This window comes from Hemitrygon akajei, unplaced genomic scaffold (assembly GCF_048418815.1).
Source record: "Hemitrygon akajei unplaced genomic scaffold, sHemAka1.3 Scf000116, whole genome shotgun sequence".
NCBI classification, from domain to species: domain Eukaryota; kingdom Metazoa; phylum Chordata; class Chondrichthyes; order Myliobatiformes; family Dasyatidae; genus Hemitrygon; species Hemitrygon akajei.
This window is the reverse complement of record NW_027332002.1, coordinates 1,036,286-1,050,746: the sequence shown is the minus strand read 5'-3', so window position 1 is coordinate 1,050,746 and position 14,461 is coordinate 1,036,286. Positions and strand designations below refer to the sequence as shown.

The 14,461-nt window shown below is 42.9% G+C and overlaps 1 protein-coding gene across 1 annotated transcript in view; it reads right to left on the bottom strand.

Annotated features, from left to right (window-relative positions):
- LOC140723506 (uncharacterized) overlaps positions 1 to 14,461 on the bottom strand; it is a 321,455-nt gene that overhangs the window by 251,822 nt on the left and 55,172 nt on the right. The window lies entirely within an intron of this gene.

The window sequence follows — 14,461 nt, the reverse complement described above, 5'->3', positions numbered from 1 at the left end:
AAGTACTGGCGCTTTTAAGAAATTTAAAAGTGGATAAATCTCCGGGTCCTGACCGGATATTCCCCAGGACCTTGAGGGAAGTTTGTGTAGAGATAGCAGGAGCTCTGACGGAGATCTTTCAGATGTCATTAGAAACAGGGATTGTGCCGGAGGATTGGCGTATTGCTCATGTGGTTCCATTGTTTAAAAAGGTTTCTAGAAGTAAGCCTGGCAATTATAGACCTGTCAGTTTGACATCAGTGGTGGGTAAACTAATGGAAAGTATTCTTAGAGATAGTATTTATAATTATCTGGATAGACAGGATCTGATTAGGAGTAGCCAGCATGGATTTGTGCGTGGAAGGTCATGTTTGACAAACCTTATTGAATTTTTTGAAGTAGTTACGAGGAATGTTGACGAGGGTAAGGCAGTGGATGTAGTCTATATGGACTTCAGCAAGGCCTTTGACAAAGTTCCACATGGAAGGTTAGTTAAGAAGGTTCAGTCGTTAGGTATTAATGCTGGAGTAATAAAATGGATTCAACAGTGGCTAGATGGGAGATGCCAGAGAGTAGTGGTGGATAATTGTTTATCGGGATGGAGGCCGGTGACTAGCGGGGTGCCTCAGGGATCTGTTTTGGGCCCAATGTTGTTTGTAATATACATAAATGATCTGGATGATGGGGTGGTAAATTGGATTAGTAAGTATGCTGATGATACTAAGGTAGGAGGTGTTGTGGATAATGAGGTGGGTTTTCAAAGCTTGCAGGGAGATTTATGCCGGTTAGAAGAATGGGCTGAACGTTGGCAGATGGAGTTTAATGCTGAGAAGTGTGAGGTTCTACATTTTGGCAGGAATAATCCAAATAGAACATACAGGGTAAATGGTAGGGCATTGAGGAATGCAGTGGAACAGAGAGATCTAGGAATAACAGTGCATAGTTCCCTGAAGGTGGAGTCTCATGTAGATAGGGTGGTGAAGAAGGCTTTTGGAACGCTGGCCTTTATAAATCAGAGCATTGAGTACAGAAGTTGGGATGTAATGTTAAAATTGTACAAGGCATTGGTAAGGCCAAATTTGGAATATTGTGTACAGTTCTGTTCACCGAATTATAGGAAAGATATCAATAAATTAGAGAGAGTGCAGAGACGATTTACTAGGATGTTACCTGGGTTTCAGCACTTAAGTTACAGAGAAAGGTTGAACAAGTTAGGTCTCTATTCATTGGAGCGTAGAAGGTTGAGGGGGGATTTGATCGAGGTATTTAAAATGTTGAGAGGGATAGATAGAGTTGACGTGAATAGGCTGTTTCCATTGAGAGTAGGGGAGATTCAAACGAGAGGACATGATTTGAGAGTTAGGGGGCAAAAGTTTAAGGGAAACACGAGGGGGTATTTCTTTACTCAGAGAGTGATAGCTGTGTGGAATGAGCTTCCTGTAGAAGTAGTAGAGGCCAGTTCAGTTGTGTCATTTAAGGTAAAATTGGATAGGTATATGGATAGGAAAGGAGTGGAGGGTTATGGGCTGAGTGCGGGTAGGTGGGACTAGGTGAGATTAAGAGTTCGGCACGGACTAGGAGGGCCGGAATGGCCTGTTTCCGTGCTGTGATTGTTATATGGTTATATGGTTATTGATACGCTGAACACCGAAAGATTAATAAAAACTTGAAATTTTAGTAACCAAAGAGAAAAAAAACAACAAAACCAGTATTGAAAGTAGCAATATAACTAACTTATGAATGATGCTTTATCAATTGGTTCAGAGCAATTATAGCTCTGCGGAAAAAGCTATTTTTCAGTCTGGAAGTGCGGGCATAGACAATATTATAACGTCCGCCAGATGGAAAAAGTTCAAACAGATGATTGCGTGGGTGTGTATTGTCCTGAAAATGCTTGTAGCTTTCCTTAGGCAGCGTAAGCTGTAGGTGTCCTCTAGGGCTGGCAGCTGTGTCCCTATGTGTGCGCTAGAGACGACCCGCTGAAGGACGCGAGTGTAGATGTGAGTACAGGTCAGACAGCTTCTGGGGAAAGGGGAGATAATACTGGTATGTGACTTTAAATACAAGTTTGAAAACCATGCTGATTACAGGTCGGGTGGTTAGGAAGAGAGGAGAGATAGAGGAAATTCGGTAGAAGGTGACACAGGACCGGCATAGAACACAGAACAGCACAGGGATATGTTTTTCGGCCCACAACGTTGCTGCCAGCATGATGCGACATAAAACACTGACGTCTCAGCATTCTCCCCATATAGATAACAGTGTGCACTATTGCTCCTTTTACCAAAATGCATTACCATACATTTTTCAACAGTGTATTCCATCTGCCACATTTTGCCCACTCTTCCAATTTATCTAAGTCATGCTGCAATTGCATTGCGTTGCTCCTTGAGTACTAGCTACCCCTTCAACTATCTTTGGATCATCCGTAAACTTTGCCACAAAGCCATCAATTCCATTATCTAAATCATTGACAAAGAATGTGAAAAGTAGCGGTCCCAACACTGATCCATGAGGAATACCACTAGTCACCGACGGCCAAACAGAAAAGGTTCATTTTATTCCCACGCCCTGCCTCCTACCCGCCGGCCATTCCTCTAACCATGCCAGTATCTTTCCTGTAAAGCCGTTGGAGTTTATCTTGTTAAGCAGTCTCATGAATGGCAACATATCAAACGCCTTCTAAAAATCCAAGTAAATGACATCCACTGCCTCACCTTTGTCCACCCTGCTCAATGAACTAATTACTCAATGAACTCTAGCAAAATCGTAAAACAAGACTTCCCTTCATATAAACTTTGCTGACTTTGACTTATATAATAATTAGGCAACAAATACCTCGAAACCTGAACATTAGTGATTGAATTGAATTGAATTGACTTTATTTCTTACATCCTTCACATAACATGAGGAGTAAAAATATTTACGTTACGTCTCCAACTAAATGTGCAATGTGTAATCATAGTAACTTAAAATAATTTATAGACTCCAACTGTTTCCCAATCAGTTAGGTTAAGCTATCTGGCCTGTAACTTCACAAACAAGAGAAAAGCTGCAGATAACAACACACACAAAATGCTGGTGGAACACAGGAGGCCAGTTCCACCAGCATTTTGTGTGTGTTGTTGTTTGAATTTCCAGCATCTGCAGATTTCCTCGTGAAACGCTGCAGATGATGGAAATCCAAGCAACACACACAAGCTACTGCTGGACCGAGATCTTCCGGCAGGTCTGGAGACAAAAAGCTGATGTGTAGGTTTGAAGAGTGGGGGTGGAGGGAAAGGGAAATGCCAGGCGATAGGTGAAACTTTGAAGGGAAGGAACGAAGCAAAGTGCTAGAAAGATTATTATTGATAGAGACAGAAGGCCATGGAAGAATCAAAAAAAAGAGGGTGGTGAGGGTGCACCAGAGGGAGACGATGAACAGGCAAGGAAATAACGGGAGAGAAGTACGAGGGCACGGCGAATGGTGAAAGGGAAGGGGAAGCTTCACTGAAAGTTTGAGAAATTGATATTCATGCCATCAGGTTGGAGGCTTCTCAAACGGAACATAAGGTGTTGTTCCTCCAACCTCAGTGAGACCTTACCCGACAGTGGAGGAGTCCATGGACTAACGTATCGAAATGGGAATGGGAAGTGGAAAAATAAATGGGTGGCCACTGGGAGATCCCGCTCATTCTGGCGGACACAGTGTAGATGCTCGGCGAAACGAGTCTCCCAATCTACGTCGGGTCTCACCGATATACAAGAGGCTATGCCGAGATCATCTATGCTTCCCTCTGGGTTTCTCTCCCCACCCTTTTCCCCTTTCTTCCATGGTCTTCTGTCTCGTTCACCAATCAACTTCCTCGCTCTTTGCTCATCCCTCCCCCTCCAAGTTTCAGCTATCGCCTGGCATTTCTCCATTCTCTCCCACTCTCGCCCACCATCTTTCAAAACTACTCCTCAGCGTTTTTTTCTCCCATCTCACCCAATGTTCTCTGTCTGAGAGGTTGACTGAACTTTCTCCATAGATGCAGCCTGGTCTGCTGTGTGTCCTCCATCATTTTCTGTGTGTTAGCCAATAATTTCAATTATTTTGCCTTCATCCCTGCTTTATGTTTTTTTGTTGCCTTTTGTTAGATGTTAAAAGCTTCCCAATCAACTGACTTCCCACTCACTTTTGTTACATTATATTGCGTTTCCTTTTCTTTTATGCAGTCCCTAGCTGCCTCCTAAGGATTCATTTACATTAATCTCCCTGATAAGTATCAGGACCCTGTCAGGAGGGTGTGAGGTCTCCATTCAATGTATTCGGCTATGATAGGGAGTGTACGAAAACATTCATCGTGGATATATTTACTTTCGAGAACATGACAGTGGTAGAAATGATGTTATTCAATAATCAGAGAGTGTATCTGTTTGTTATTCAGAAATGGGAGTGCGAATTTCACTGTTGTGTCTGTTCCCCCGGCAAACAACACGAGGAATAGTGACGAACAAGCTCGCAGGGATTTACCAAACCCATGTTTCAGGGAAACTGAGTTATTTCATTGATCGAATGTGGACTGAAACAGCATTAGCAGAGGTGACAGAGATGTGAGTAGTTTGTAAACATCCAGATTCGGCTCTGGTCCCATATTTTTATTATCATCTTTTTGATTTGTTCATATAAATGAGAGAGACTGAAACAGGGTTCTGGCCGAGATTCCCTCTATTTCTGTCAAGAACTTCGAATAATCAGATAAAACATGGGCTGATAAAATATTAAGATGTTCTGTGATACTTGTCTTTCCTACGGTCTCTCCTCTGTTAAATGTGCAGTTGAGCGATGCAACTCAGCCTGCGATGATGAAGCCTTACAATCTCTTCCACCCATGCACTGCCCCGGGCTCTATTCACACAGACATGACTGACGTATGGATGTAGTGAAGCTTCCCATTCAGATGGTCATAATCTAACTGATTGCAATATTATTTATAGATATTTTCAGTCCTTTGCATCTTCCTTGCCGTGATCCCACAACCCTCGGTTTCCCTGTTCTAATTCTCATCTCTCACCCTTCCACAGTGCCCATCACACACCACCATAAATTTCAGCTTCTGTGAACTGAGCTGATGAATATGTCCCCTGACCTCACCCTCTCTAACACTGTAGCAATGTTTACACTTGGGAGTGCATATGCTGCTCTGTGGTTGAACAGACCAGTTGGAATGTTACCTGCTTTTCTATTTAAAGTGATGCTCTTATTACTATTCTGTGACTGGAACTTCAGTGGATCCCCAACTCTAAGAAAAGATAATCTGCAGGAACTGGGGGAGTTTAGAATATGGTTAAGGACGGGGCTGTTCAGGAGGGGCAGAGGCTGGAAAGAGAAGGTTTTGACTTTTGGGTGTGAAGAAATATAAGTTTATTTTTCCATTCTCCGTATCACCTCCTTCTCCACTCAGACTCTGGTAGGGGAATCTGTAGAAGTAGGCCGTAGAGCAGTGTGACTGCTTTCCTCAAACTCGCCAGCTCTCTGCCTCTTTCCTCAAAGAGTCCTTTCATAGCTCTTCCTCTCCCTCTCTGTCACCGTGCCAATATTGATCCAGTCGGATCCGTGTGGCTCAACAACTTAACGGCCCTACAAAAATTACAACCGTTGAGGAAACAGAAGTTAAGTTTATACATTATAAAGTCAGCTTCATGCACATCTTGGTTATTGCGCAGCGTTCCAATTGCAATACGACAAGAGGGATGCTGAGGCTTTTGAGAGGGAGTAGAGGAGCTTCACCAGGATGCTGCCTGGTTTAGAGGGCACGTGTTATCATGAGAGGCTCGATAAAATTAGGTTGTTTTCTCCTGATCATCGGAGACTTAGGGGTTCTCCGTCAGAGGTCTACAAGAGGCATAGACAGAGTGGACAGAGATAATCGGTTTCCCACAGTTGAAATTTCTACTACAAGAGGGCATGCATTGAAGATGAGAAGGGTACGTTGAAGGGGTGTTTTTATTTTGATCAGAGGGTTTGGATGCTTGGACTGGACTGCCATGTACGGGTGTTAAAGGTACCTTCTCCGAGGCCAGAAAGAGAAGTTTGGATAGGCACATGGATGTGAGGAAGATGGTGACATATGGACATGGTGCTGTATGAGGAGAAATTAGAGTTTGGGTTTGTTTGAGTTACTTTTTAGTTGGTTCGGGACAATATTATATGCCCTTTGGCCCGTTCCTGTATTCTACTCTTAAATGTTCAATGCGTGTTCACTTACCTTTCAGCTCACTGAGAACCGTCAGTAAACCTTGAACTGGAATTGATTGATGGGAGGGATCACAACCTGTTTGAATTTGAACAAATTGAGGAAATAATTTGTGTAAAATTGTGAAGTGTGCTGTGTTCAACCCAAATTTGAATTAATCTCTGAAATTCTCTCACCATATATCTGTATTTCCTTCAGTATGTTGTCCAAATTTGGGACACCATTCCGCATTTTCACAAAGGTTCCCCAATTCACACTCCGGGCGCGGGAGCCTTTCTCCATCACCAGACTCAGGAGGAGTTTAAAACTGTCCGCCCGCTCTCCCTTATCAGCGAGATCAGAGATTTTCTGTGAAGAGTAACGGTGAACATATTGGGGACTGACAGATTCACACAGAGAATGAGAAGTAAATGATGTGCTCTGTAACGGGATCACACTGAGCAGTCACCCGGACGGGTGCCGATCCTGTCTGGACATGGACTGTACATTCTGAGTGCAGAGCACACGGGGTGACATTCACCGTGAACCTGGTCCACCAGTCAATGAGATCCTGTCTGATCAGTGACCGCTTCTTTGACGTGTCCCCAAATCCATAAATAATTCCTCACAAGATTTGACGGTGTAAAAGAGGAATCAGAATACAACTATCATCGATGAAGAAAACAAAAATCAGGAAGGTTTTTATAACAGAGAGAGCAGTCAAAGAGAAGTTGCAGAAAATATTATGTGGTTCATCCCCTCAGTCTGCCAGTGTCCAGAATGACAGTGGTTACCGGCTGGAAACTGTTGCCTTTTCTTTGCCCTTTCCAGTGGAGGTTTATTCAGTGATTACATACTACAATATGGCAGTATTCCCCGATTGACATTGTTTGCAGTTACAAATTGTAACACAATCATCTTTCCCCAGAATAGAACACACTCGAGCTCCTGTGGTATAATGATAATGCCCCAGTTCTCACTTACATCCTGAAGTCACTCTGTACTGTGTTCCAGAAATAAAATGAAAGAAATAAAATAAATAATTATATATATATATATATATATATATATATATATATATATATATATATATATATATATATATATATATATATATATATATGCGTGCGTGTGTGTGTGTGTGTGTGTGTATGTGTGTATTTGCATTTTTGTACTGTATTACTTAGTTTACTAATGAATTCTATTAGGTACTAGTAATTACAGACTCCAACGTGTATTCCATTTCTCCTGGTCCGGTATCCCAGTCACGGGGTACCTGACACTACATACCCATGTGCTTTCCTGATGTTGGTGCTTCTGGAACTCCTCTCTTACCTGCTGCTTCAGCCATTTTGAGGATAAGTGTGAACAGCTTCTGGTTCTCTGCAACAAAGAAACTTAACTGACGGGTCTGACATCAATTGAGGTATAAAGGACAACGTTGCCCTGTCTACTCAGCCACACACTGACAATAAAATGGTCGTATGGCCTGATCCATCTGCACACATCCACACCCCCAATCACACAATCCCTGGAGTATACACTTTGGCCGCATTACCGGCCGATCCACTCGCGCTGTTCCAAGCAAGAACAAGTTTCACAAAACAGTCCTGTGGCATGGACCCGGTGTGGTCTATCATACCGAATTGTGGATCGACAGAACGGCAATGCAGGTTGGAAAGTCTAAGCAGACAGTAAACACTGCTTTGACCCTCCTACCACTAGTGGCGCTATGATGATCATTAGACGTCTGTAACAACCGCGTAACCTAAAACACTCCTACTGCGCATGCGGCTTCTATTCCTTTTGTTGCGGAATTGTACAGATTTCTCAATCACACTTGATTCTCCTTTCATTTTAACATCGCATGGTATTGACGTCCCTGACAAGTTTTCACGACGTTAAACACAGGAGCGATGTTAGAAGGTTTCTAAAGTCCTGCCAATGGATTAATTTCCATGCGAGAGTCCGCCTACTGTCCATGGAGTGACACACAGATTTGTGTGGCTGCAGTTAATTCTTCCTTTTCCCCAGTTCAAACATTGAATTTTTAACTTTTATTTGTCGGATCTTAGAGGGGAATAGTTGTTATTATGTCACAATCTTTAAGAAGTGGAAAGCAGCTTCCTGAATCCATCAATGGAAAGGGGAAAAAGTCAGACGAAACGCCAGCTTGGGTCGAGTGATTAGAAAATTCGCTGATGAGTCTTGATAAGAAGATAGACAACAACCTGGTAAAACTTGATGCGACCTCTTCCGAGATGAAGTCTTTACGAGAGAGTTTTCAATTTGTGCAGGAAAACATTATCTCCCGAATTCTGAACTTAAAGAGGCGAAGCGCCAAATTGCGGAAATGTCAGCGCGTTTGGAGAACTCACAAATGAAGATCATCGATTTGGAAGCAGGTTCTCGTCGGAATAATATTCGAATTGTTGGACTGAAGGAAGGATCTGAGACTGGAGGTTTATTGGACTATTTTGCTAACCTGTTTCAATCTCTGTTTCCGGATATTTTACCTCAACCTCCCGACATCGAAAGAGCGCACAAAATTTTTACTGTGAAACCTCGCCAAGACAGGACAAGCTCACTTTTGGTTTCAATGTATCGAAATTGATTATGTGGGACACACTTAATGTATCTTTTTTGTGAATCTTCAATAATAGTTAATACAGAAGATATAAAATTGTAAAATTTCTATGCAGTTTGCTTTGATGAACCGATTTGCACCGTTTACTCGCCTTTCTTAAATCTGTGTCTGGTTGCAGTGATTATGCTTCCACCGGCCTTTCCATCCGCCCTTTATATAGAAAAGAAACGCTGCCTCCTGTGGACAAGTGCGATACCATACATCAGTTTGATTACATTTTAATGCATGACTTACTTACTATCTGATGACCCAGTGAAGAGGAAGCGGGCAGCGATCACTGTAACGGAATTTGCCTCCAGGAATCAATGAAAGGCTGCAGTTGGGACTGTGAACTTTGAGTATCACCTTTCCTTTTACATGCGGTCTATTACTTTACCAAACCAGGAATTTGCACATTCAAATTGTAGGCATGCTAATCGTTGTTCAGAACCTGTAGAAGTCAAATTCAAACCTCGGTTATTGACTGGGTTCTTCAAATTAATATATATTGTGCGGTATTTCCTACTTTCTGGCGACAAGGCTGGGGATAATTATGACATTTCCAGACTGGATAAGCTTGTACTGGAGATAATGTTTGCAATATTCAACTTTGATATGAACGTGACAGTGAAATGATGATTTGCGTTCCCTCTGATGACTGGTGTGTCGTGGGAGACGGAGGATCGGAAGCAGCGAGATGACTGCCGGAGACCCCAGTTCTTTGAGCACAGAGCTCGGAAAAAGCGATGCAACTGATTTTTTAACATCGGAAATCAGCGAGTTGTTAGTTACGTGTCTCCTCTCGCTGTGAAACAGGGACACCTCTTTCACCCTTATCAGGGACAGGGAGAGCCTGTAGTAGGTCGAATTAACAGACGAACGAGTAGGCTTTGTCTGTATCTTTGCCACACGCTTGAGTACTCGGTGGATAATGTGGATGTTTTATTTTGCTGCTGGGGAGGTGGGATCGTTGCTTGCTGCTGTTTTTGCGTAGGAGGGGAAGCAGGGGGTGTCTTTGGTTTTCTAACATTTAACTGTCATTCATTGTTTGGGGCACTTCTCTGTTCTCGTGGATGTTTGCAAAGAAAAAGAATTTCAGTGTGTATATTGTATACATTTCTCTGAAATTAAATGTACCCATTGAAGCCTATAGATATATAAACGGTGTTAATGATCTATCAACTTGTTAACGTTATATTTTTCTGAAAAAAAAAGCCACCAGAATATTTGGACTTTGTAAGTAACCGCTTCTCAGGCTCATAAGCTTCATCGTCCCTGAACATATTCCCCCTGGTGAGGCAAAATGATTTTGTGTGCTATTCATTTTCTTTGGTATTAGAGAACGTCCTGGTGAAGGCGTTCTGTCACAGCTATTCAGTCATGCTGTAGTACTACTAATACAACGTCGACTCAGAGGTCGGGCGCCGTCGTCGGGCACGATGTCGGACTCTCCACTTCTCTCTCTCTCTCCATCATCAGTGTGTTCAGTTCATCTACATTAGCCGCGCCGCTGTCTGCTAGGAGCGTGTTGACGCCAGTCTTGGGAATGCGCCCAGGGTTCATTCTCCCATGCTTGGGCTCCCATGTGATGACTAGGCTGGCAGGTAGCTCAGGGTGGCGTAGACAGTGCCCCGCTAGTTGTGGTCTTCTCGCCTCGATTTTAGTAGTAAGCCTTGGTAGGTCGTCATAGAGCTCGATGTTCGTCATATGCTGTTGCCAACTCACGATATCACACCTTGGATACTGAGTCTCGTGTAATTAAATGAAGTACATATTGTAGTTTAGTTGTAATGATGAGATGGTGACACAACATTCATTGGTTCCGGAAATCTATTGTATCCAGCAAGCGTTCTCTGCTTACTCCAGTCTGGGCAAAGAAACCCGGAGGAAACACAACGCACAGTCTTCGGTGTTGTTACATGCAGCGGTGTATGGACTTAAAGGTCTAAAAGTGCTTCTCCCTTCACACTCAGCACAGACCGGCAACCACAGTCGTGTATTCTTAACGTTAAAGCGATTGCGTTCACGGACCAGTTGGACAAATGGGTTGCAAAGAGTCAAATCAAAATTCATTCAGATAAGTGGGAGCTGTTGTACTTTGGGAGGACGTATACATTTTCCTTAGGGCAGCTTGGAATGCGGTGAACGGGAGGGATCAGGGAATACAGATCCATAATTTCTTGAATGTGGCATCGCATGTAGACTGGATCGTAAAAACAACTTTTGGTACATTGGCTTTCATATATCATCGTGTTAGGTATAACAGATGCGATGTTATTTTGACGTTAAATAAGACGTTTGTGAGGCCTAATTAGGAGTACTGTGTGTAGTTCCGTTCACCTATCAAAAGGAAATGCATGAACAAGATGGAAAGAGTGCATAGCAACGTTACAGGGATGTTGCTGGGTCTTGAGGATATGAAATATAAGGAAAGGATAAATAGTTTAGGGGTTTATTCCTTCAATAGCAAGAGTTTGATCGGAGATTTGAGAAATAATCCAACATCTTGAAGGGTACAGGCAGGTTAAATGCAAGCAGGCTTTGCGACTGAATATTAGGAATATTAGGGTCTATTTCTTCACTCACTGTGGTGAGAGCAGAACAAGCTGTCAGTGAAAGAGATGAGTGCAAATTCGATTTCAACATTCAAATGGAATTTGGGTTAGTAGATCGCTGGTAGGGGAGTACAGAACTATGGCTCGGATTAAGACGAAGGGACTAGGCCGAACAGTTCAGCGTGACTACACGGGCCGAAGAGACTGTCTCTGTGCTTTAGTTTTCTATGTCTTTGGACATAGTGACTACTCTATATTGGACTGCACATTTAGACCATTCTAGTTACAATACTTCCCCAGCTTTCGTATGACCACGCTATGCTGAAAAAAGACCTTCCATTAATTTTCCTCACGCGAGTCAGTGAACTCTCTTGACCACCACATGTTCTTGCTAATTTCATACTGAACAAATATATTTCACGAATGAGAGCAAACTTTCCAATGAACCAAGTAATATTTTCCCGTCGTTCGTGAAGATTAATAAGCACGCGGCAATTAGTTTTATTGCTCTTCTCGAACGTCAGTGCGATTACTGGCGTAGCTTCCTCCTTCAAAGTGAAACGTGACATCAACATAGAGTAAAAAGGATTGTCAGAACAGGTAGAGGCGCATCGCTGATCACACTGCTTATTCAGACGTGTCATTGGCCACCCAGTTAACGTCACTGTGGATCTGCTCTTTCAATGACAGAAATTACGTTACAAATGTGTTTTTTTTTTCAGGTCCGTGAATATTCGCACAGATTATGGCTTTGCTTATTCAGAACTTGCCCTGACTGGAGTGCCACTATCGTTGCATTTCCATTCGCATCTCGGAGACGACAGTAAAGTACATATTTAAACACGTCATTTAGCACAGTGATCCTGTCAAAAATGGGACCCAACCATCACTGACCACACACTGTCACTGAATATCTGAGCACATTCATTACATGCATAATATATTTTATTCTGAATGTCCACTTCCTAAACGGTATACTAAATTGTTAATTGTCTAAAAGGTTACAAAAGTGCGCAATCAACAGCACAATACCAAGCGCTACTATCACCAGTTTAACTACACATTGCACGGGTAAACAAGTCGTCTTTAGGGTACTGCAAGTCTAAGTCCTTGATGATGTTTTACTGCAGGCTTGAGTGCTCAGTGCGGGTGCCGATGATTTTTTTTTGCTGGTGGGGACGGGTGTGGTCGTTGCTCTGTTGCTGCTTCTGCGTGGGAGGGGAGAGTTAGGGGGAGCTTTGAGGTTCTAACATTTAACTGTCATTCATGCTTTTGGGCACTCTTCTCTTTCCGTGGATGTTTGCGAAAAAAAGAAAAATCAGGATGTATATTGTATAAATTTCTCTGACATTAACTGTACCTATAGAAACATTTTTTAAAAAACAGTCAATTTCTATCCATAAAAATGAGGAATGTTTTGACATCGTTCCAGTTTTGATTTTGCCATTCCAAATTAGGCAGATTGAAAGAATGGTTGGAGACAATTCGTGAACTTCTTCACTGCCAGTGTGTCGTTTCCGGCCAGGAGTATCCCTGCGCTCGATTCGGAAGAATCGTTAACCAAGCAATAAAATCAATAACAGTTCCCCCCACCCCCACTCCACTTCTGTTGCTGAAATCTAGTCACTTCGCCAAAGTCACTGTGTTACCCGGCACTTGCGAGAATGTCAGCTTTTGCCCTGTTCAGCCGATCATTCATTCTGTCAGTAGGACTCCAATCGTCATTCCCTCGATCCCCGTTGCAGGTGGCCAGTCCCCTTGTGCTTCTTGTGGTGCAATGGGAAATACTCTTCTATCTCCTGGCCAAGAACTTCCATAGGCTTCCGTAAGCAATTCCTGGAAGTCTGCGGCTAATGGATTTTAAAAATGATATGTCTGGAACAATCAGTCTGAGCTATTCACCGGCCGCTCCTTGTCTTGCCACGCCCCACCCCCAATACGTACCCCGCATGATCTCTTCAGTGGTCAGTCTCTTGACCTGGTCTATGAATCTGGTTCTACACTATCAGTCCCTGGGTCGTGCTGTTCCGAACCCAGATGGAAGGATCCCTTGGCTCTTGCTGTTGTTACCGCTGTTGTTGCCGGTCACGATGCCAGGACCCCACAATAGTCATTTCTATTATTTCCATATCATCCGGAACTTCTAGATAATAGGGAATGGTGCTATTAAAGTACATAGTCAGGTGTCTGAAGCTGATGGATCCGAGTGTCTTCCACGTTTTTTTGTTGTGTCGATTGGCCATCTCCCCATCTTTTTCCATTTGTTATAACACCACATCATATACTGTAAATCCAATTAGGATCTCCATCCCCAGCTGCTGTTTTATTTCAACGATATTGAATTCCCGGTTCCTTAAGAGTTGATTCGTCTTCCTACATTTTTCTTCTTCTTTTACATGTTCTGGTTCATGAGTGCTGTTGTTAGCGGATCAGCAGAGCGAGTCCAAGCGTGGGGCGTTGTTCCAGAATTGTTTTTCCAATTCTCTTTCTGGGGCTTACCCTTCATGTTACTCGCTTTACCTACCAGTTAATTGTTCTTCACAAAGGACGCAAACTCATAAGACACACAAAGACCTACGCTCAAAAAAATAAAACATTACGCTCTATATAAACACCTTACCCGTTTCAATTGGGCAGTGGAGGAGATTCTTAATAGTCTTCGTTTTAATCGCGTCTTTTATTTATCTTAGTTTTAATGCCGTCTTTTAGTCAGACCTCCCAAGCCCCTACTTCCAAACTCCGTCTTGTTCTGAGTTCGAACTCAGGGGTGGTCCGCTCGCAACCCTGGTTTTGTCGTGTATCTTTCAAGCAAGTCTCACTGGTGGGTATACTGGTCCGGTCTTGACTGTAAACAAGTTTATTGGATGAGTTCGTGGCGATCTGCATCATAGGGGTACCATCCTCGTCGCCAGATTCTGTTACTTTGAACACAAAGTAAGACTTTGAAGCCAGTTACCATAAACTTACGTGTGTCTTTCCGCACAATGTCTCCACCAATGCCGGTGTACAATCAAATTGATACAGCGAATCTAGTTACACTAGTTTAGCCGGTTTCAAGGTACTGTTTCCACAACGTAGACCATAAGACATAGGGGCAGATC